This window comes from Aotus nancymaae, unplaced genomic scaffold (assembly GCF_030222135.1).
Source record: "Aotus nancymaae isolate 86718 unplaced genomic scaffold, 86718_ANA_hifiasm-v0.15.2.pri h1tg000011l, whole genome shotgun sequence".
NCBI classification, from domain to species: domain Eukaryota; kingdom Metazoa; phylum Chordata; class Mammalia; order Primates; family Aotidae; genus Aotus; species Aotus nancymaae.
Genome location: NW_026988422.1, coordinates 42,522,527 through 42,547,059, shown reverse-complemented (window position 1 = coordinate 42,547,059; position 24,533 = coordinate 42,522,527). Strand labels below are relative to the sequence as shown.

The window sequence follows — 24,533 nt, the reverse complement described above, 5'->3', positions numbered from 1 at the left end:
ATCTGCAACTTATAAAGAACTCATTTCCCTAATATACAAAGAGGGCTGGACATGGTGGCTCACACCTACAATCCCAGCACTTTAGGAGGCAAAGGCAGGAGGATCCCTTAAAGTCAGGAGTCCCAGACCAGCCTGCCCAACATAGTGAGAGCCCGTCTCTATTAAAAAATCATAACGGCCAGGAGCAGTGGCTCACACCTGGAATCCAAGCACTTTGGGAGGCCAAGGAGGTCGAATCACTTGAAGTCAGTTCAAGACCACCCTGGCCAACATGGTGAAACTCCATCTCTACTAAAAACACAAAAACTGCTGGGCGTGGTGACGTGCGCCTATAATCCCACCTACTCAGGAGGCTGAGGCAGGAGAATCTCTTGAACCCAGAAGGTGGAGCTGCAGTGAGCTGAGATGGCACCACTGCACTTCAGCCTGGGCGAAACAGTGAGACTCTGTCTTAAAAAATTAAAATTAAAATAAATAACAGTGATAATTTTTAAAGGGTTCCTACACATCAATGAGACCAAATACCTAACAGAAAAATGATAAACACAAATGCCTAGGAATATACACATAGTTTGAGAGTAAGAGGATAGAAAATGAAAATCATCTTGAGATACTGTTTTTTTAACTTATCAGACTGGCAAAAATCAAAGCTTCGTAGGGTTGGAAAGGGTATACATCAACCAGCATTCTCCCCTAACCAGTTACTGGGAGTGTAAAAATAACAGAATCTCTATGACACAGGGCAACTTGAAAATATCAAAAGTACGAATCCAAATATCATCCTATGACAAAGAAGTTTTTCTAGACTTTGTTTTTTTTTAATTTACTGGTAAAACCCACTATAGGACTTTATTTTAAATACACACACCTGTTATAAATGGTATATACAAGATTATTCCCTGCATTCCCATTTATAACAGCAAAAGACTAGAGAGAAGAAGAGAAGTCCTTAAAATGGTAAAGCAAATGACAGCACATCCACAGAGTGGAATGGTAACAGTAATAAAAAAGAATGTATAAGCTTAATGAATGCATACAACAAATATCTACAAGATACATTAAGTGTAAAATGTTCAGTAGAGTTGTAAATTGTGCTATACATCTTTTAAAAGTTTTTTACTGTACTTCTTAAACTTCAGGCAAGGAGTACACGGGCAGGTTTGTTTATGAGTATACTGCAAAATATAAGGTTTAGGCATCTAACAATCCCATCATCTAAGCAGTGAACATAGTACCTGATAAACGGTAGTTTTCTAACCTTGTAAAAGATTTTACCTTTTCAAAGTCAAAGAAATAGTATTTTGGTGTTTAAACTAAATAAAAAGCCAAAGAATGAAAAAGAACATGTATCTATTTGCTTGACACAGACTATCTGCAGAAAGACAGAAAAGAAAACGGTAGTATTGGTCATATCCAAGAAAGACTTGATGACTTGGAAAAGATACCCTTTTATACTTTATAAATTTTGTGCTTTGTGAATATGCAACTTTCAGAAACTAAAAAACAGGCCAGGTGGGGCAGGTGCAGTGGCTCACGCCTATACTTTCAGCACTTTAGGAGGCCAAGGTGGGAGAAACGCTTGAGGTGAGAAGTTCAAGACCAGCCTGGTCAACACAGCCAGAGTCGGTCTCTTAAAAAAAAAAAAAAAAAAAATTAGCAGGTATGGTGGCTAGGAGGCTGAGGCAGGAAGACACCTTGAGCAGCCCTGGAAGTTCAGGTTGCAGTGAGCGATAATCACATCATTGCACTCCAGCCTAGGCGACAGAATGAGACACCACCTCTTCAAAAAATAAAGCTAAAATTAAATTAATTATTAAAAGTTATAAAGAAAAAGGTCACATATATTGTATGATTCCATTTATATGAGATGTCCAACACAGGCAAATCTAGAGAAACAGAGAGCAGATTAGTGGTTTCAGGGGGAGGAGTAACAGACTAACTGCTAATGGGTGTGGGATTTCTTTTTGGTGTATACTGTAAAATGATGAATTATATGTTATATGAATTGTATCTCAATAAAAAGTTTAATAATAAAGAAATTTGAGGCCAGTCATGGTGGCTCATGCCTATAATCCCACCACTTTGGGAGGCTGAGACAGGAGGATTGCTTGAGACCAGGAGTTTGAGACCAACATGGAAAACACAGTGAGACTCCACCTCTACAATAGTGTGTACCCGGAGTCCCAATTACTTGAGTGGCTGAGGTAAGAGGATCACTTGAGCCTGGGGGTGGGGAGGCCATAGCTGCAGTGAGCTGTGATGGTGCCACTGCACTCCAGTCTAGATGACAGAGTGAGGGGGAAGGGAGGGGAGGGAGGGGAGGGGGGAAGGGGGAGAGGGAAGGGGAGGGAGGGGAGGAGAGAAGAGAGAAGAGTAGAGAAGAGAAGAGAAAGAAAGAGAGAGGATGGGGAGAGAGGGAGAGAGGGGGAGAGGAGGAGAGAGGAGGAGAGAGGGGGAGAGAGGGGGAGAGAGTGGGGGAGAGGGGGAGAGAAGGGGGAGAGAAGGGGGAGAGGGGGAGAGAGGGGGAGGGGGGGAGATGGGGAGAGGGGAACAGAGGGGGACAGAGTGATCTGATTGCTAAAATCAACTGAACTGATATGCTAAATTATAGCTATGGCCAGGCACGGTAGCTCACGCCTGTAATCCCAGTATTTTGGGAGGCCGAGGAGGGTAGATCACAAGATCAGGAGATGGAGACCATCCTGGCCAACATGGTGAAATCCTGTCTCTATTAATAATACAAAAATTAGCTGGGGGTGGTGGCACATGCCTGTAATCCCAGCTACTCGGAAGGCTGAGGCAGGAGAATCCCCTGAACCCGGGAGGCAGTGGTTGCAGTGAGCCAAGATCGCTGCACTGCACTCCAGCCTGGCAGCAAAGCAAAACATCATCTCAAAAAAAAAAAAAGCTATAGCTTCTAGTTTTTATACAAAAAGGAAGATGCTACATCACCATTCCTGTGTAAGTGGGTCAATAATCTTAATCAAATTCAGCCACTTATTGGTCTTCTTCATTATAAAGTATTTTATTTTTCATCACAGCTAATGATGTGCAACAAAAGCATCTAATCTGAATTTTACCTCTTCTTACAAGATTGGTCATACAGCTCCAAAGCTTAAAATATCTGTTAGTCTATAGATATTTTTTAAATCAAGACTTCAAAAACGTTGACTAGTGTTTCCTATTATGACTAGAGCTAAAAACAGAAATTGACTTTCTAACATTAATGAACTAATATCAGGGAAGGTGAGGAACAACAACAAAATCTCTCCTCTCATGTGGAGTTTATTTTTAAAAGATAGAAAAAATTTACAGTGATTCTTTTCAAAAGCTGCCTCAAGCTTTTACATATGAAGTTGATTTTTACCTATGAAGTTGACTGGTTTTCTAAAACTAACACACTTAGGCAATACCTACCAGAGATTGACAAACAAAAAAACTAAACAGACTCAGAAGTCACAAATAAGGTAAAATATTAAAACTTAAAGAGCTGGCAAAAAATAATACCTCTACAATGTGGTATAATTCAAACAATGCAAAATCCTCGCTTGTATTTATTCATAAACTTCAAGGCTTCTGTTACAAATCACAAACTATTTTTTTTAGTAAGTATGCAAAACATCCTGTGTATGTGTCCCATGTGAGCACAACATCCTTAGTTGCATTTAATATGACTAAGGCAGCAAAGAAGTACATGAAAAAATTTTAGTTATCCCCAACCTATGAATTACATGAAAAGGTGCAGAATTTCTTAAGCATTATCTTTCTATAGTAGTAAAATTTTGGCTTTCAGATCATCACCGGTAAAACCAAGACAGAGAAGTTTTAACCAATGCTTTAAAAATTACCATCTTTTAAAGATTAATCTATGAAATAGTAAAGATGCAACTAACAAAAATCCAGTTTAGTGAAAAATTAGACTGCACTTGAAGTAAATTTTACACTAACTTTATATACACACATTTTGAGTTTTTCTTTTTGCCTAAGCAAGTGCAGGGAAGTCAGATTAACCTTTGTGTACAGGCATCTAATTAAAAAATGTAAAAATGTGCCTGAAGACAGGAAAACCAACTTTCTGACTTATGATTTGTATAAGGCCAGTTTTTTTAACTCCACTAATCAAATTAATCCATTAGTTAATGAAAATGCACTGAATTAAAGACTTAATTTATGGCTAAAACCATCTCTATCTTGAGTCATAACAGCTACTGGTTTAAGAATAAGGAATGAAATTTTTATTCTACGTCAATCTGAGCACAGATTCCATTTCACTATAAGGATATGCCTATGTTTTGGAGCTACAGGTGAATTTCCTTTTTTTTTCCTAAGATAAATAGTATAAAACATTTCAATTTTCTAATCAAAGGGCAGTCAATTAAGGATATTCAGCATGTTTCAGATAAACCAAGAGCACTCTAAGGTCTAAAACAATCTTCAGCCAACTGCAAAACTCAAATGGACTTTAAAAAGGGGTAGGCTAGGCCAGGGGAGTGGCTCACACCCATAATCCCAGCACTTTGAGAGGCTGAGCCAGGCGGATCACCTTAAGCCAGGAGTTCAAAACCAGCCTGGCCAACATGGCAAAACTCCTCTCTACTAAAAATACAAAAAATGAGCGGGGCGTGGTGGTGTGCACCTGTAGGCCCAGCTACTAGGGAGGCTAAGATACAAGAATCGCTTGAACCCGGGAGGCAGAGGTTGCAGTGAGCAGAGATAGCACCACTGCACTCTAGCCTTGTAGACAGAGTGAGCCTCCATCCCCCCCGCCAAAAAAAAAGTAAAGAAAAAAAAGGGGTAGGGTACTCATGAAGAAGTAAATCTTCTAGCAACATCCTAAAATACTCTGGAAAACTAAAAGCTTTAATGAAAACCACAATTTTGGTACATATATATACATTAACATTCAAAAAATTTCAGTTCAGCTTTTCAACATCAAGTTTTTTTTATCTAGATAAAATAGTAATAACAAGCCAACAAAATAAACAGTGGAGGAGAAAATTCAGTAACACTCTGAAATGTCACACCAGAAGACATACACACACAAAAGCTATCACAGAAAACATTTTTTGGTAAGTAATGTGACAAGTTCCATAAATTGTTACAATTCCAAACTCCCTATTTTAATTATCTTTTCACCAGTGACCTTTTGGGAAATGTTTAACTACTAAAGCAATGACCCTAATACAACTCACAAAATACACTGGTTTTACTAGGTAGTTTCCTAATTCAGTGATTTATGTACTGTGCCCAATCCCCAAAGTTAGTTACACAAAATCAAAATTCCAAGACCGTATCATTACTTTACATACACAAATATTCAACCGCTAAGCAACACATTCTGAACGTTTTCCAAGTTGCTATAAACATCTACAACCTTTCATACAATAAATACGTTACTGTATGGCAGACACCAGTATCTTAGTATGTTCCTTAAAATAATCCTTCACTACAAAAATATGATTAAGTTAAATTATATTTGTGGGCCAGGCGCAGTGGTTCACGCCTGTAATCCCAGCACCTTGGGAGGCCGAGGCAGGCGAATCACGAGGTCAAGAGATAGAGACCATCCTGGTCAACATAGTGAAACCTCGTCTCTACTAAAATACAAAAATCAGCTGGGCGTGGTGGCGCGCGTCTGTAGTTCCAGCTACTCGGGAGGCTGAGGCAGGAGAATTGCTTGAACCCGGGAGGCAGAGGTTGCAGTGAGCCGAGATCGTGCCACTGCACCCCAGCCTGGCGCCTGGCAACAGAGCGAGACTCTGTCTCAAAAAAAAAAAAAAGAAAAATTACATTTGTGAAACTCAAATTTCAAGAGAGCAGGTTTACTTAGATTTCAGTATTTACCAACAAACACTGGGTCAAGAAATTTTAAGTATCTTAAAAAATAAAATGTGGATATGATCAGAACATGACAACAAATAAGCAAAGACAATAAAATAGCCAACTATTAATACTTTCTTAATAGCTCTTAACCATCATTTGCTTATTTTTACTAACTTACTAAATAGTACTTGCCATTTATTAAGAAGCATTCACTTTGGAACAGACAATATCCTGAGCATTTTATCGTCACAACCTTACAGGTCAAATGTCAAAATATTATCTGAAACACTTTTAGGTTTTAAGGCACAGAACTGCACCTGCCTAAAGAGAGTACTGACCCCTTCTCTTCCCAGATACCATTTGTTACTGCTGGCCTCAGGATTATTTTCTATTCCTAGGAATGGACCCTTAACTACAACTCAGGGACAGCAAGCTGACAGGTCCCTAGCCGTTGGGTAAGCAGAATTTAAAGAACTTTTAAGGCAGAAACGGGCAGTAGTCAAACTTGAAGTAAGTATGCCAAGGTACCCAGGGCACTGAAATTTTCTCAAGTCCTCAGCCTGTGTGTTCTGTTAAGTGGACCCAACCCACTTAACCCACATAAACGCTAGAAAACATAACCGTAGGCGAAAGACACACTAGCGCTGTTCCAATACGCAGGAAAGTAAAAGACTCTCACTGCCATCCCCGAGAGGAGCAGTCGCCGTCGACTATTAATGAACCACAATCGCTGTATTTCAACTGCAAAGGACAGCAGCCAAGAACCACGTGAAAAAATGCCGCAAGGAAAGCTCTTCCGGGGAAGAGGAGTCCCGAAAGATCACGTGCAGCCGGCCGGAACCCGAAGATCGCGCTGCGGGACCCAGCCGCATTCTGTTACCTTGGAGACTACAGAATCAGCCACCAGACCCTCCCCGGCCAACCCCCTTCCCAGCAGCCGTCACGCCGCCCCCAGGCACTTTCCCTGCAGCCTAGCCGCGGCGTCGTGCCCAAAAAGAACGAACAGAGCAAGCAGTTAACAGGGGACTTAGCCGCATAAGCCTGGCAAGCTCTACAACAACCCGCGTGCGGGTGGGCTCGAGACTTCTCATGATCCACGTGTTTGCTCCGGCGAGGCAAACCTTGGGAAAGTTATCTTCCCTCTAAAAGAGTGCACTTTGGTTTCTTAGGTTGGTCTGCCATCAGTAACCTCCTTTCAGACCTCATTTACCCGTTCCTGCTTCCACCCCAGCCAGAGGAAGAAGGCATTCCCAGGGTTCCAAAGGCAAGGTAAAAATCTGCACAGCAAGACATTACCACTTTGCACTCTCGACCCAGTCTGAAATGATCCCTAGTTTCTCCTTATTCTTTCTGACACACAGAGTCCTCAACTTTGGCTACTGGTGCTTCGTGAAGAGCGGGGGGAAGGGTGGCGGGGGTCGAGGAGGAGCTGTTAATGTCTCAGATACCTAGCCCTGAGGGCAGAGACCTACTTAACCATTTAACAGAAACGGGAAACCCCAAAATCAGAACTAGGCAAAGGCTGCCCCACAGAGGGAAAAAGAAAATAACACCTACTCTCCCCACCTGTATTCCCCTCCCTCATTTCTACACTTACGCAACACCGGTCCTTTGTTTACCAAGTCCCCACTCCTACAGCTCACTTCCTCGCCCTCCTTTATTAAACTTGCCGTCCTGCCTCAAACAATTTGGCCGGAAATTACTTGTTAGAAGACACGTTTACACAGGTGTCAAAACGCTGCGCCCAGTTCCTCAGAAAAGCGACGCCAGCACTGTTTCCCTTGCAGTTCTAGAAGCACGAGACCTAGGCTCTAAACTGCAAAGCACGTAAGCATGGCTCTTGACCTAGAGCCCGGCGCCGGGCTAGAAGTTGTCACGCAGACGTACCACGCGGAGCGGCACCCCACGCACGCGAAGGCAGGGCCGAGTCATGGGCGCTTCTCACCCCTCCCGCCTCGTGGCCGCTCTCTCTGGCGTCGATGTTCCCACTTAGGTAGCTGAGCGACGCGGAAGTGAGGCCGGGGACGCGCGCGAGGTGACATGCGCAGCTTAGCTCAGGGGACCATAGGCGCGCGCCAAAGGCGGCCCCGCGCAAGGCCCGGCCTGGCGAGGGCGTGCGAAGCTCTCTCAGCGGAACGTTTCTCACGCCGTTCAAATACACAAGAGCTTCAAACTCTCGAAAAACTCCAATCGGGCCATTACTAAGCGATGCCCTCCACCCAGGCCCGAGAGTTACCGTGCGGGGCGTGGCCGGCCTCACCAGGAGTCCCTCACATCCCGCTGGGGGCGGGTTATTCTGTTCGGTTCGCACACCGTGTGTCCGCTCCAGCTGAAGAGCCTGCGCGCGCGCACCGGACGTCCACGTCACCGCGCACGCGCTCCTACCCGAGCGGAGCCCGCCGCGCAGGCGCAAAAAGAGACGCGAGCAGCACCTCCCTGGCCCCTCCCCCAACACCAGGAGTCCAAATGGCCCCAGAGCAGCAGCAAGACCCTTGGGACCCGCCCCCAGTGTGGAAGCCGCTGCTTTTCCGGGTCCCAGGAACCCAGAAAAGCCTACTGAAGCTTCTAGAATCAAGAAAGGCGAGGCAGGAGGGAGGCACCTAGATTCCTCAGGCTTGCACACGAAGCCTTCGTGGAAACTGTGAAACCACTGCCTGCCAGGCCTTTCTTAACTGTGCCTTTCACCCTTTCCCTAGGGCTCCTCGCCGGCCCCGCCCCGGCCGCGCCCAGCCCCACCCACACGGGGCTCCGCAGACCCCCAGCCTCCACAAGCCCGTCAAATGAATTCGAGGTCTTCCTCCCCAGAGTGCCGGGGCTTGGACAGCCGCAGAGCATTGGGAAACCTTGAAGCAACGACCTTGAGAGACGGATGGTCGAGTTTACAACATCCACATCCGAAGACGACTAGGAAAAATGGGGAGGAGACCGAAAGACTCAGTGCGCAGTTGGAAAGCGAAGAGTTGCCACTAAATTGCCTGATATAAAGATGAGAGACATCTTGATAAAACAGGGAAACAAGAAACTTGCAGGAGTGTGTTATCTGAGCTTTAGTGCCTTGATCCTGTGCATTCAATTTTTGTTTCTTGAAGACATTTATGCTATGAGGTGCAAAGAAAATATTACTGAATATCTATTATGTTTCAGGCAGTGGCTGAACTAAATCAATGGACAGTATTTCTCCTAACCTTCAAAAATTAGTTATCTTTATCCTTCTCTACTCCTTACCAGCTGTTCTTTCTTCTGTGCTGCTGACACACCAGTAAAAAGGAAGAGTAGTTTAAAGAGAGATAAAAGAGGCAAAAAAGACGAGTAAGGAGTAGGAGAGCAGAATGTGTGGTCTGTGATCCAAAACTGCTTTCTTTCACCATCTTATAAGAATTAGCAAGCACTGAGAACCTACGACATGATATGCTAGGTAACTTAATACAAAACACTATGGAGGAGAATGAGGAGACTAAGAGGAAGGAATCAACAGGAGAAGGCTTATCCAACACTACTGATCTGACCTACTTTTTACTTAGGAAGGACCTTATTTCTCTACACTTTGCTCTTCCTGAGGAGATAGACAACATGGACAGAAACTGCTGGAATAGTCTGAACTAGAAAACGTATAGGCTGCTTTACAGACTTCTGAAGGCATTCTGAACCCCCCAATTCAGGCACCGTCAGCAAGAGCATTCAAGATCCTAGGCAAAGAAATGTAACAGTTTAACACCTTCCTCCTCTTCCCTGACCCTAAGAACCATTCCTACAAGCTGCCCTGTAAAAATCTCCCACCTTACCAAGAATGCCTTCTGCTCAAGGATCTAAGGTTTCCTCATAAAAAAAACTTCCATTTTCTGGGTAAGAAATAAAAATTTATGTTGATTTAGCATTAAAACGGCTGAGTGCGGTGACTCATGCCTGTAATCCCAGCACTTTGGGAGGCCGAGGTGGGTCACGAGGTAAGGAGTTCAGGACCAGCCTGGCCAACATGCTGAAACCCCATCTCTACTTAAAATACAAAACTCACTAGCTGGGCGTGGCGGCACGTGCCTGTAGTCCCAGCTACTCGGGAGACTGAGGCAGGAGAATTGCTTGAACCCAGGAGACAGAGGTTGCAGTGAGCCGAGATTGTACCACTGCACTCCAGCCTGGGCAATAGAGGGAGACTCCATCTCAAAAAGAAAAAAAAAAAAAAAAAACTTCCAGCCGGGCGCGGTGGCTCACGCCTGTAATCCCAGCACTTTGGGAGGCCAAGGCTGGCGGATCACGAGGTCAAGAGATGGAGATTATGCTGCCCAACATGGTGAAACCCCGTCTCTACTAAAAATACAAAAATTAGCTGGGCGTGGTGGCACGCGCCTGTAGTCCCAGCTACTCGGGAGGCTGAGGCAGGAGTACTGCTTAAACCTGGGAGGCAGAGATTGCAGTGAGCTGAGATCGCGCCACTGCACTCCAGCCTGGCAACCGAGCAAGACTGTCTCAAAAAAAAAAAAAAAAAAAAGGCATTAAAACATCTGATCCTAAGGTGTGAATGACTGGTTAACAACCATGCATCCCCAAAGAGACAAGTTAACCCAAATGATCTCTAACTGAGGGATCTGCTAGGGCAACTCGTGGGGAAGACGGGGAATGGAGATTATCTTTTGGTACTCTTTCCCTACACCAGGCAAACATATTACTAAATACTTTAAAAAAAAAAAAAAAAAAAACAACGCTGAACTTTCAAGATTCAGTACTAAATATCCCAGTGGGAAAAGAAAACTATCCATAGTTTTTCAAAGTGGAGTCTGCCTAACCTAGAAAGGTCAGGAGATGTCAAGAATCTAAGGGTTCTATGAGACCTTGTGTTGTTTTTATATGATATTCTAAAAATACCACCACATGGATTTCAGGGATCCAGTTTGGGTTTACCATCATGCAGGTACCAAGCAACCACTTGTTCGTTTTTCTTTTTTATTTGCCTCAAGTAACCACTTAAATGGTTACATTCAACTTTTAATGCAGTAGTCTCATACTGAAGTTCTTAGTTGTATACTTTGGATAATGTAAGAAATTTCCTCCTTTAAAAGGCATCCATGTATAATCCAAGGTTTAAAAATGCCAAGCTAACTGCTAAAGTGATGCTCCTAAGTTCCACCTTTTTCAGTTATCATAGCTCAACTTATTGGTCCAGCCTAACACAGAAGTCTTTGCCTTGACTTGCCTAAGCTGAACTTTCAAGGGGATTTTTCTGAATATTAAGGGAAAAGGAAAAAAAAAAACTATAGAGAATGCATGCAATTTAACAATCTGGCCTAGAATGTACACAGTTTTGATCCCAGGTTGTCCTATAAACACACAGGCACTATCCCATTTACATACACACTTTCTCTAATCAGCAAATATCTGAGTGCCTTCTATATGCTGAGGATACACTTTTCAGATGTCTACAGCAGAACCCCAAAGATTGGCACAACTTAATTAACAGATTCCACCAAGACAAACCTCCTAATCCAATCTATTCAGATCCAATCCTTTCAGTTCTGATTTCTAAAACATCCTCTCTCAACTGACTGAAAAAAAAGACCTCACTCTTCAGATGAAACCACTACCATGAATAAACTCCTGGACTATGTAGCCTCATTTAAAATATCAATATGATAAAGAACATTCATCAAATAAAGGCTACATGCAGATCAAGTTTCAAAAGATGCTTGCTTTTGTTTTTACAAAAGTCCTTCATCCGGGCGCAGTGGCTCACGCCTGTAATCCCAACACTTTGAGAGGCCAAGGTGGGCAGATCACTTGAGGTCAAGAGTTCAAGATCAGCCTGGCCAACACAGACATCCCCACTAAAAATACAAAAATTAGCCGGGGATGGTGGCATGTGCCTGTATTCCCAGCTACTCAGGAGGCTGAGGCATGAGAATTGTTTGAATCCAGGAGGTGGAGGTTGCAGTGAGCTGACATCCCACCACTGCACTACAGCCTGGGTGAAAGAGCAAGATTCTGTCTTGGAAAAAAAAAAAAAAAAAAGTAAACTAAAAAATAAAGTATATGGGAGGATGTACATGGGTTATATGCAAATACTATGCCATTTTATAGAAGAGACTTGAGCATCTGAGAATCTGGGTATCCTGGGGAGGGGGGGATCTTGGAACCAATCCCCTACAGATACTGAGGGACAACTGTATTACCTAGAAAATCAACAAAAACAGCAGATTCTTAGAACAAATTGGAAAAAATGTTATAATACCATCTAGTAATGGAAGCAACAAGTTGTAATGGAGACTACCATCTGTTACATAGTCATCTACAAGGAAAAAAACAGCAAATATATTAAAGAAAGGACACTTCAGTAACAGTGAATTTGTTTTACTAAATTCTAAAGGGAAAATGTCAGGCACAGTGGCTCACACCTGTAATCCCAATACTTTGGGAGGACAAGGTGGGAGGATCATTTGAGCCCAAGAGTTTGAGACCAGCCTGGGTAACATAGTGAGACTCCATTTTTATTTAAAAGATGGCACAGTGGCTCATGCCTGTAATCCCAGCACTTTGGGAGGCTGAAGTATGAGGACTGATTGTGCTCAGGAGTTCGAGACCAGCCTGGGCAACATAACGACTTCCCATCTTTATTTAAAAAAAAAAAATTTAATTAGCTGGGCATGGTGGTGCACACCTGAGTCCCAGCTCAAGAGGCTGAGGTAGGAAGATGGTTTGAGCCAGGAGTTTGAGCCCACAGTGAGTTATGATGGCACCACTGCAAACTAGGTGACAGAGTGAGACCCTGTCTCAAAAAATTAATAACAAAGGAAAAATGTCAGAAAACAATAAAACAATTGAAGTTCAGAAAGACAGATTCAGAAGGATTATGAATCAAAAAATAATAGGTCTAAAAGAAACATAGTAAAAGTTTTAAACATAATATTAACCCCTTAGAAGAATCATCTTATCTAGGAAAGCTTTAAGAAGAAAATGTTTACCTAACTAAGCCAAGGGCTGCACAGAGATTTAAAATACACGAGAAGGGTATAAAAACAGAAACTAGAGTTATTAGCCAAAGAAGAGGGGATAGATCAAGTAAACTGCAAAGCTGGAATTAGGCAAAAATCAAGACACCTATGAGAAAAAAATATATTGGAAAAGTTTTTGTAAATGCATATGAAAGCAGCCATCCTTACTTTACATGAAGGGCAATACTGCCTCACAGAAAAGAGCTATGGTGGTCATCGTAGGAATTCCCCAACTATTGGACATCACAGACCAGCAAAATATCCCAAAAAGTATTTAGAGGACCATTGTAAGGTGAACAAAATTTATCTTACAAAACATCCATCATTGGCCGGGCACAGTGGCTCATGCCTATAATCCCTTTGGGAGGCAAAGGGCGGGTGGATCGCTTGAGGTATGGAGTTCAAGACCAGCCTGACCAACATGGAGAAACCCCGTCTCTACTAAAAATACAAAATCAACCGAGCATGGTGCCACATGCCTATAATCCCAGCTACTCAAGGGGCCGAAGCAGAAGAATCACTTGAACCCAGGAGGCGGAGGTTGCAGTGAGCTGAGATTGTGCCACTGCACTCCAGCCTGGACAACAATAGTGAAACTCCACCTCAAAAAAAAAAAAATCCATCATCTATTATTACTATGATTTCTTTTAAAAAAAAGATCACTTTAAGATTAAAAACAACTAGAAAGAACATCTCATAAATAGTCTTATTTTTAATACATTTAGATAGACAAAAAATTCACTACATTGGTCCTTTTGCTGTGATATATCACTGAAAACCTCTTTGCAGACAAGTATTTATTTATTTGCTTGCTAGCTTGCTTGCTTGCCTGCAGAAACGGGGTTTCACTATGTTGGCCAAGCTAGTCTCGAACTCCTGACCTCATGATCTGCCCACCTTAGCCTCCCAAAGTGCTGGGATTACAGACGTGAGCCACTGCAACCAGCCTAAGAGGACAAGTATTTAGAAATGACTGATTGGCCCTACAGGAGCCTCCCTAGATAGCTAAGATTTGGTGTTCATAGAAAAAAAACAATATACAACAGGACTGGGATTGGGTATAAATCACTAGGCCAAGAAGTCAAGAGTCAGCTTCTCATCAGTCACAATACAGAAGAAGAGGATGTTGGCCAAGAGACATCTCAGTCAAGACCAAACGACAGCCACAAGATTAGGAAACTACTTTGGGAATCGGGGTGGGGGAAACGTGGAAAACAGGAAAGCCTTTACTCTGGGGCAAGATCCTGCAACTTTGGTAACAGTACAGAACAGTGTAGTAAAACCAAGGTCAGACAGAGTGAACCACCTACCCAATTACCACATACCTAGGAAAAACTGTGGAACACATGGTAAAAGGAAGAGGCAGGTTAAATTACACTTAGTTTAAACTAGGCTTCAGGCATATCACATATATGAGGAAAAAAGGTGGGGGAAACTTGTTTTATTTGAAAAGTAAATCAAATGGAATTTTTTTTTTAAGAGATGGGGGTCTCACTCTGTCACCCAGGCTAGAATGCAGTGGTGTGATCACGACTCAATGCAGCTTCAACCTCCTGGGCTCATGTGATGCTCCTTTCTCAGCCTCCTGAGTAGCTGGAATTACAGGCCATACCACCTCACCTGACTAATTTTTTCTGTTTAATGTAGAGATGGGGTCTTGCTACGTCAGATTTTACATATTCCTTCAAAATAAACACTGTAAAAATATTTTATAATCTTGACCTTTACTAAAATTGTTAGCTGTGATGTTACTGGAGGGCAGGGGAACACCTGGGTTTTTTTTTTTTTTTTTTTGGTGGGTTCTTTTGTTTTTTGTTTTTTTGAGACGAAGTCTCGCTCTCTTGCCCAGGCTGGAGCACAATGGCACAATCTTGGCTCACTGCAACCTCCGCCTCCCAGGTTTAAGCAGTTCTCCTGCCTCAGCCTCCTGAGTAGCTGGGATTACAGGTGCCAGCACCATGCCCAGCTAATTTTTTTGTATATTTAGTAGAGAAGGGATTTCACCATCTTGGTCAAGTGATCCTGACCTCAGGGGATCCACCCGCCTCAGCCTCCCAAAGTGCTGGGATTACAGGTGTGAGCCACTGCGCCCAGCTACGCCTGTTTTAAAAAGAGGAAAAGGCTGTATGGAAATAGAGAACATGAAGATTATTCAAGCAACTTGAATGCAGTACAAATTATACGTATACAGATTACAAATTGTAGAGATTATAAAGAGGCAATATTTTTCATCTCATGATTACTTCCACTCTACATTCTTGGGGTTATCTATACTTATTAGCATAAGTAAATAAGGCTACAATGAGTTAAATATTTATTAAGTATCAACTATGTGCTAAGCCCTAAAACTGGGGAAAATGAATAAATAAAAACAATTCCCCTCAAAAAACTCAAGCTCTGATTGAAAAGGCAGAATAATCATATTGCAAAAATGTAGTTGGTAGTGTGGAAAAAGCCTCTTCTTTACTTTTGGTTACTAGCTAAGGTGGTGTGGAAGGCTGGGTGCAATGGCTCACTCCTGTAATCCCAGCACTTCGGGAGGCTGAGGCAGGCAGATCACCTGAGGTCAGGAGTTCAAGGCCAGCCTGGCCAGTATGGTAAAAACCTGTCTCTACTAAAAATACAAAAATTAGCTGGGTGAGGCAGCAGGTGTCTGTAATCCTAGCTACTCAGGAGGCTGAGGCAGGAGACTCACTTGAACCTGGAGGCAGAGGTTGCAGTGAGCTGAGATCGCGCCATTGCACTCCAGCCTGGGCGACAGAGCGAGACTCCATCTCGATAAATAAACAAATAAATAAGATAGTATAGAAGATGACAAGACTAGAACCCAGTAAGATTTTTCTCCATATCCATCTACATATCCTCATCTCCCTTCCTTCTACATCAAATCAATTATCAAATCTTCCTGTTCATTCTACATCACTGACCTTCCTGACCATGATACTCTGATACTCTATAAAAACACCACTTACTGTTCTTCCTAGAACTTACCACAGGTCTTTTTTTTTTTTTTTTTTTTTTTTTTTTTTTGAGACAAAGTTTCGCTCTTGTTACCCAGGCTGGAGTGCAATGGCGTGATCTCGGCTCACTGCAACCTCCGCCTCCTGGGTTCAGGCAATTCTCCTGCCTCAGCCTCCTGAGTAGCTGGGATTACAGGCACACGCCACCATGCCCAGCTAATTTTTTGTATTTTTAGTTGAGACGGGGTTTCACCATGTTGACCGGGATGGTCTCAATCTCTTGACCTCGTGATCCACCCGCCTCGGCCTCCCAAAGTGCTGGGATTACAGGCATAAACCACCGCGCCCGGCCCAGGTCTATTTTTTATATTTATTTGTATAATTGTCTTCTCTCTCCTGCTCATCCCATCCCTATAAACTATAGACTAACTATATGTCCTTTTTTTTTTTTTTTTTTTTTTTTGAGGTGGAGTCTCACTCTGTCACCCAGGCTGGATTGCAGTGGTTGATCTCAGTTCACTGCAACCTCTGCCACCCGGGTTCAAGTGATTCTCCTGCCTCAGCCTCTCAAGCAGCTGGGATTACAGGCTCCTGCCACCATGCCTGGCTAATTTTTGTATTTTTAGTAGAGACGGGGTTTCACCATCTTGGCCAGGCTGGTCTACAACTCCTGTCCTTGTGATCCACCCACTTCAGCTTCCCAAGTGCTGGGATTACAGGTGTGAGCCACTGTGCCCGGCCTATGTGTCCTTTTTAACCTCTAAACTGTACCCTCAGATTCTATCAATGGTATACATGGCACGCAGAAGCACTCAGTTTAAAACATTTTGAACCCACACACTTCATTCCACCTCCATGCACCAACCTAGTCCAAACCACCAGCAGCTCTTACTCAGACTACTGCAACAGACTTTTTTCTTTTCTCTCTCTAGGCTCTCTCATTCTGGCTTTCCTCTAATCTATTCTTCACACAGTATCAAGGGACCCTTTCTAAACATAAATCAGTTCATGCCATTTCTGCCATATTTAACCTTCCATTAGCTTCCCATTTCATTTAGAATAAAATCTGACCTCTTTAGTATGGATACAGATCTCTGCGTTCAAATCATTCTCCCCATAACACATCATACTCCAGGCACAATGACCTTCTATTCTCAAATGCTCCAAACACTTTCTCCCAGAAGGGCTCTTGCACTGCCTTTTTATTTGCCTGAAATGCTGTGCTTCCAGTCACTACAAACCTTCACCTGGGTAACACCTATTCATTCTACTAGTTTGTCTAAATGTCAGTCCCTTCCTTAGCAATGCTATCCCCACTCCCTAATTTAAATTCTCTCTCAAAGTACCCTGTTCTATTCCTTCATGGTACTTATCAAAATGTATAATTATTTACTTATGATTATTCAATGTCTCCTCCATGAATAAAAGCTAACATATATACAGCATTTGCCATACTCATCTAATCCTAATAACCAGTGAAGCAGGCTGATGATGAAACTGAAAGGTTAAGTTAAAGGTTAAGAGAAAGGTTAAGTAATTTGTTCAAGGTCACAAAGCAGTAAGGAGTCAAAATTTGAACCTAGATACTCTGGCTCCAAAGTTCACATTTTTATTCACTATGCTATAGAGCAAGCTTTGAAAGAATTGAATAACCATGTCTATTTTGTGCATCACTGCATATTCAGATCTGGTGCCAGATATGAAGCATTCATATATTTGCAGAATAAATTTTTTAGTAAATAATTAAGAGGCAAATAATTACATTTAGAGGCATTAGGGAGAGGAATAAGAATAAAATTGGTTAGATGCAATAATTATACTGTCAATTTTGGACAAACTGAATTAAAGGCAGCTCAGGAACATCTTAATATCTGCTTAATTAGAATCCCACAAGGAAGCCATGGAAGGGCTGAAAGCGGTCCAGGAACACCGTAGAACAGTATGCAAAATTTAGTACACTGTGTAATTTTCTGGGGAGAGAGATTTACCTTAATCACATTCTTAAGGGAGTATGTAATCCCCTAAACATTTAGAAACCATCGATCTAAGTGGTAATGTTCAGTAGGCATTGGAGATTTAAAAAAAAAAAAAAAAAAAAAAAAAAAAAAAAGGTGAACCTTAGCTAAACACAAAGATGTGGAAGAAACTGAAGCCAGGAGTTTGAAAAAGTTTGCCCAAAAATGTAGAGTAAAATATTTCAGAGGGTTATGGTCAGGATAGACATTTGCAGGACAACTGGTGAAAAAAGAATCTAGGGAAAAGGAAGAGAAGAGTAGTCACAGAAATAAGAGATAAATATGTGAGAGTAGTATTACAGAAGCTAAGGAGGGAGAATGTCTTAAAGAACAAGGAAGCAGCAAGGCCTCATAACCAAGGAGTCAAGGATTTAAAAACAGAAAAATGTATTCCAGGAACTACAGAGTTTCATAAGTGGAGTAGTGCAATAGAATATTCACATATGCAAGGCGAGGAAGTAAATGAGTATCAGGGTCTAGTGTTCAGGACAGAGAATCATACTGAAGAAAATCAATGTATTTCAAACTATAAAAGTGGATGCAGTTGGGCTGGGCGAGGTAGCCCACGCCTGTAACCCCAGAACTTTGGGAGGCCAAGGCAGGCTGATCACCTGAGGTCAGGAGTTTGAGACCAGTCTGACCAACATGGAGAAACTGTCTCTACTAAAAAAAAAAAAAAAAAATTGGCCGGGCGTGGTGGTGCATGACTGTAATCCCAGCTACTCAGGAGACTGAGGCAGGAGAATCGCTTGAACACGGGAGGTAGAGGTTGCCGTGAGCCGAGACCAACCATGCCATTGCACTCCAGCCTGGACAACAAGAGTGAAATTCAGTCTCAAAAAAAAAAAAAAGAAAGAGTGCAATTATTCAGGTGTAGCACATAGGTGGAGCTCTGATCTGGAATCTACAAATCAGCTTGCAAGCGGATGTCCTGTGAAACTCCTAAAATTATAAACAGAAGTTTGTATGATACAACAAGCAATTTTTGACAAAGGGCCAATAAATTTTATCAAATTTTCCAAGGGGTGTATGACCCAACAAAAGGTAAGAACCACAGAAGTTGAATGAGAAGAGAGAGCCAAGCTAAAAATAGCACTGGAGAACATCAATATATAAAAGAAACCTGAAGCTTATCCAATGGAAATAACAAATTTGAAGAAGTTGTACATGGAAGACAGCCAGTCTGCATGGATTCCAGACATTTCTTACTTGATATCATGTATGCTATATAAATATTTCTTTAACTTTTCTAACTGTGACTCAGTGAAAAATACATTGCTAACCAATGTACACATACAGGTTACTGAAATAGTTTTCCAGTAACCTGGAATCACACAAATATAGATCCTCATCAACTTATAGTGGGGTACTATCTCAATTAATCCATCAAAATTGAAAATGCCATTATGTCAAAAATGCGTTTTTTTTTTTTTTTTTGAGACAGAGTCTCACTCTGTTGCCCAGGCTGTAGTGCAGCGGTGCGATCTCAGCTCCCTGAAACCTCCGCCTCCTGGATTCAAGCAATTCTCCCTTCAGTGGCTCACGCCTGTAATCCCAGCACTTTGGGAGGCCTAAATGGGCAGATCACTTGAGGCCAGAAATTAGAGACCAACCTGACTAACATGGCAAAACCCCCTCACTACTAAAAATACAAAAATTAGTCAGGCATGGGAGTACACGCCTGTTATCCCAGCTACTGGGAAGCCTGAGGCATGAGAATCGCTTGAACTTGGGAGGCGGAAGTTGTAGTGAACCGAGATCGTGCCATTGCACTCCAGCCTGGGTGATGGAACGAGACTCCATCTCAAAACAAAAAAAAAAGAAAAATAGAAAAAAACTAATAATAAATATTAATAAACAAAATAAAGTGGAATATTTCCTTACAGGTAAATTTCACCAAAACAAAAACTACAAATCAGGATGCAACCAAGGTAAGGTTCTGAATATCACCTCTATTAACCAAGCAAGGAAAGTCACTTAGCAATGGTAAGTTAACTAAATCATGTCTGACTATAGCTGCCAAAGAATTGTATCCAGAGAAAATAAACTGGTTCAGTTTATTTTCTGAAGCAATTATTGAGCTTAGCAGAGAGAAAACTTTATTGCAATTTTTTTTTTTTTTTGGAGACAAAGTCTCGCTCTGTTGCCCAGGCTGAAGTGCACTGGCACAATCTCAGCTCACTGCAACCTCCACCGCCCAGGTTTAAGCGATTGTCCTGCCTCAGCCTCCTTAGTAGCTGGGGTTACAGGTACCTACCATCATGCCCAGCTAACTTTTGTATTTTTAGTAGAGACGGGGTTTTACCACTTTGGTCAGGCTGGTCTTGAACTCCTGACCTCATGATCCACCTACCTCAGCCTTCCAAAGTGCTGGGATTACAGCTGTGAGCCACTGCACCCAGCCTTACTGCAATTTTTTAAACTCAGGGTGAGCTGAAATTTTTCTGAATGAGACCACCCTCACCCACTATTAATTGAACACTAAATGGCTTTGGAAATTAGCGTTTCTGACAGACTTCATCATGTTTCTCTATGAATTCAACCTAGTCAAATAGCAAAACAGTGATTATATGCAGAACTTATGCTGCAACAAAGTCATTTCAATTAAAACCAACATTGCTTGAACCACAAGTAATGTCAAGGTGCATACATCGCCTGTGCTGTCAACAGTTAAAACAATATGAGAGATGTCCATTCCCATACAAAGTTGTAGTGAATATAGCTTCCAAGTTTAGCATTTTACAGTTCCAGCAGCATTTTTCAGAACTTGATGCAAATGAAAAGGGAATTTCTCCATTTCATAATCTACTTGTGCAATTGAGGAGCTTCCACCTAGGCTTAAATTTAAAGTAATTACTCTTCGATTAATGTTTTAAAAATCAGAAGAATCTAACAGAATTCTTTTCCTTTCCTTTTTTTTTGAGACAGAGTCTCACTCTGTTGCCCAGGCTGGAGTGTAGGGGCACAATCTTAGCTCACTGCAACCTCCACCTCCCAGGTTCAAGACATTCTCCTTGCTCAGACTCCTGAGTAGCTGGGATTACAGGCATACACCACCATGCCTAGCTAATTTTTGTATTTTTAGTAGAGAGACGGTTTTGCCATGTTGGCCAGGCTGGTCAAGAGCTCCACCCAAGTGATCTGTGTGTCAGCCTCCCTAAGTGCTGAGATTACAGTGAGCCACCGCACCAGCCCTAACACAATTCTTAAAATGCCTTCCAAGAGATTAACAGACTCAATTAGAAACACATGCTTGTGAACTGGTATCAGTAACTGGCAGGACTGGTCTGTGAAAAATGACATTTTCAAAGATTACATGAAACTTCATACAGATAGTAACAGATGAATATTTGCAACTGATTGTGAGGCTAAGCAACATATACTTTGAACCTCAATTAATCAAATTGTTATCCTCCCCAAAAAAGAATTCCATTATTCTCATCTGCAGACATGTATTACCAAAATGAAAAAGTACTAAAAAATTAAATTTTCTATCTTCATCAATACAAAATTTGTGGAAATTTGGTTTTTCTTTTAATATATGTACCTAGATAATATCCTATTTTGCCTCTTGGACTCCTAAGCCTAAAATATTTACTATGTGGCCCTCTATAGAAAAAATTTGCAAACACCTGGGTTAAAGTATTATCTCTAACTGATTACTTATACAACAATAGACATTAGTTAACTTCTCTAGGTCTTTCTTTCCACATTTATAAAATAAGGCAGACTGAAGACAACTACTATGGTGTATATGCCAACTTTAACATTCCACAAATAACACACATTTTATCTTAACTTGAATGGTAATATGTTTTCCTCTTTTTTTGAGACAGAGTCCACTCAGGCTGGCTGGAGGGCAATGGCGCAGTCTTGGCTCACTGCAACCTCCACCTCCCTGCAACCTCTGCCTCCCAGTTCAGACAATTCTCGTGCCTCAGCCTCCCAAATAGCTGGGATTACAGGTGCGTGACCACCACACCTGGCTAATATTTAGTATTTTTAATAGAGACAGAGTTTCACCATGTTGACCAGGCTGGTCTTGAACTCCTGGACTCAAGTGATCTTCCAACCTCGACCTCCCAAAGTGCCGGTATTACAGGTGTGAGCCACTGCCCCTGCCTTCTTCTTTCATTTTTTTTTTTGCACAGATGGGAGTCTTGCTACATTGCTCAGGCTGGTCTCAAACTACTGACTTCAAGCAGTCTTCTCACCTCTGCCTCTCAAAGTACTGAGATTACATGCATAATTCATCCACTCACTGTATCTGGCCTGTATAGTAATACTTTGAATGGGATGTTAGGACAGTATATAAAGTATGAAGAAATATCTTATTATGTAAAATATGAAAAAGTACTTTATTAATTTCATAGAAGATGAAAAAATGGTATTGGGACAACTAGATACAAATACAGAAGAATTATGTTGGTTCAGCAAAACATTGACTCAAAAAAATAAAAGAATTATATTGAACCATCTACATCAAACCATATTCAAAAATGAACTCAAACCATATCAAAGATCTAAATGTAAGTACTGAAATCACAAAACTTTTAGAAAAAAAAAAAGGGAGAGTCATTTACAACCTTGGATTTAGCAATGATTTCTTAAGTATGACACAAAAAGCATAGGTAACAGATGATAAAAAAAGATAAACTGGATGTCATCAAATTAAAACCTTTTGTATATTATTCACTATTAAGATAGTGAGAAGGCAGCCAGGCACGGTGGCTCACGCCTGTAATCCCAGCACTTTGGGAGGCCGAGGCGGGTGGATCACGAGGTCAAGAGATCAAGACCATCCTGGTCAACATGGTGAAACCCCATCTCTACTAAAAATACAAAAAATTAGCTGGGCATGGTGGCGCATGCCTGTAATCCCAGCTACTCAGGAGGCTGAGGCAGGAGAATTGCCTGAACCCAGGAGGCGGAGGTTGTGGTGAGCCGAGATCGCGCCATTGCACTCCAGCCTGGGTAACAAGAGCGAAACTCTGTCTCAAAAAAAAAAAAAAAAAAGATAGTGAGAAGGCAATATATAGAAAAGGAGAAATAATTTGCAAACCATCTATCTGATAATGGACTAGTATTTAGAATATAAAAAGAACTCCTACAACTCAACAACAAAATCACTTTAAAAATTAGAGCCAGGCACCATGGCGCTTAGACCTGTAATCCCAGAATTTTGCAAGGCCAAGGCAGGAAGCTGGCTTGAGCACAGTTCAAGACCAGCACCAGCAACACAGCAAGACCTTGTCTCTACCAAACATAAAAAATAATTAGCCAGGTGTGGTGGCACATGCCTATAGTTGGAAGGCTGAGGTAAGAGATCACTGACAGGATGAGACTGCAGTGAGCCCTGACCATGTCACTGCACTCCAGCCTGGGTAAAAGAGCAGGATCCTGTCTCAAAAAAAAAGAAAAAATAGGCTGGGTGCAGTGGCTCATGCCTATAATCCAAGCACTTTGGGAAGCTGAGGCAGGTGGACCACCTGAGGTCAGGACTTTGAGACCAGCTTGGCCAACATGCAGAAACTTTGTCTCTACTAAAAATACAAAAAAAAAATGGCCAGGCACAGTGGCTCACACCTGTAATCCCAGCACTTTGGGAGGCTGAGGCAGGCAGATCACGAGGTTAAGAGATTGAAACCATCCCAGCCAATATGGAGAAACCCTGTCTCTATTAAAAATACAAAAATTAGCTGGGCATGGTGGCATGCACCTGTAGTCTCAGCTACTCAGGAGGCTGAGGCAGGAGAATAGTTTGAACTTGGGAAGTGGAGGGTGCAGTGAGCCGAGATCACACCATTGCACTCCAGCCTGGGCAACAAGAGCAAAATTCCGTCTCCAAAAAAAAAAAAAATTAAATTAAATTAAAATTAAAAATGGGCTAAGGACTTGAAAAGACATTTCTCCAACAAAGATATACAAATTACTAATAAAAGCACATAAATTGAAGCTCAATGTCATTAATCACTAGGGAAATGCAAATCAAAACCAAACGAGATTCCATTTGACATCCTCTAAGGTGGCTATAATCGAAAAGACAATTAAGTGTTGGCTAGGCCCTGGCACAGTGGCTCACACCTGTAATGCCAGCTCTTTGAGAGGTCGAGGCAGGAGGATTGCCTGAGCCCAGGAATTCAGTTGGAGACCAGCCTGGGCAACATAATGGGACTCCGTCTCTACAAAAAGCACAAAAATTAGCTAGGTGTGCTGGAGTGCACCTGTAGATCCAGCTACTTGGGAGGTTGAGGTAGGAGGACTGCTTGAGCCCCAGAGGTCAAGACCACAGTAAGATGTGATTGCACCACTGGACCCCAGCCTGAGCAACAGAGCGAGACCAGTCTCAAAACAAAACAGAATAAAAAAAGTGTTACTTGGAACAATTTTTGTTGGTGGAAATAAAAAACAATGCAGGTGCTCTGGAAAACACTGGCAGTTCCTCAAAAGGTTAAGCATAGAGATACCATATGACCCAGTAATTCCACTATTAGGCATATACCAAAGAAAAATAAAAACATGCATTTACACAAAAAAAGGTGCATTAATTGTTCACAATAGCATTATTCATAGTAGCCAAAAAATGAAAACAACCCAAATGTTCATCAACTGAAGAATGGATAAACAAAATATGCTATATTGACACAATGAAATATTATTCAGCCATGAAAAGAAGTATGGATACATGCTACAACATGTACGAACCCTGAAAACATGCCAAAAACACAAGGATTACAAAGGACCTCATTTTGTAT

General features: G+C 41.9%; 1 protein-coding gene across 16 annotated transcripts in view; it reads right to left on the bottom strand.

The window, feature by feature from the left end:
• Positions 1 to 24,533, bottom strand: part of MGA (MAX dimerization protein MGA) — a 166,395-nt gene that overhangs the window by 101,568 nt on the left and 40,294 nt on the right. For 2 of the 16 annotated variants that reach the window (XM_064374870.1, XM_064374872.1), the window contains exon 1: positions 8,060 to 8,180. The exons of 12 other annotated variants lie outside the window; for them this stretch is intronic. The gene's annotated coding sequence lies outside the window, so the exon portion shown is untranslated. Of the gene's footprint in view, positions 1 to 7,710; positions 7,797 to 8,059; positions 8,181 to 24,533 lie in introns of those variants that run through there. 2 more of the 16 variants (XM_064374866.1, XM_064374867.1) reach the window with 2 other exon arrangements.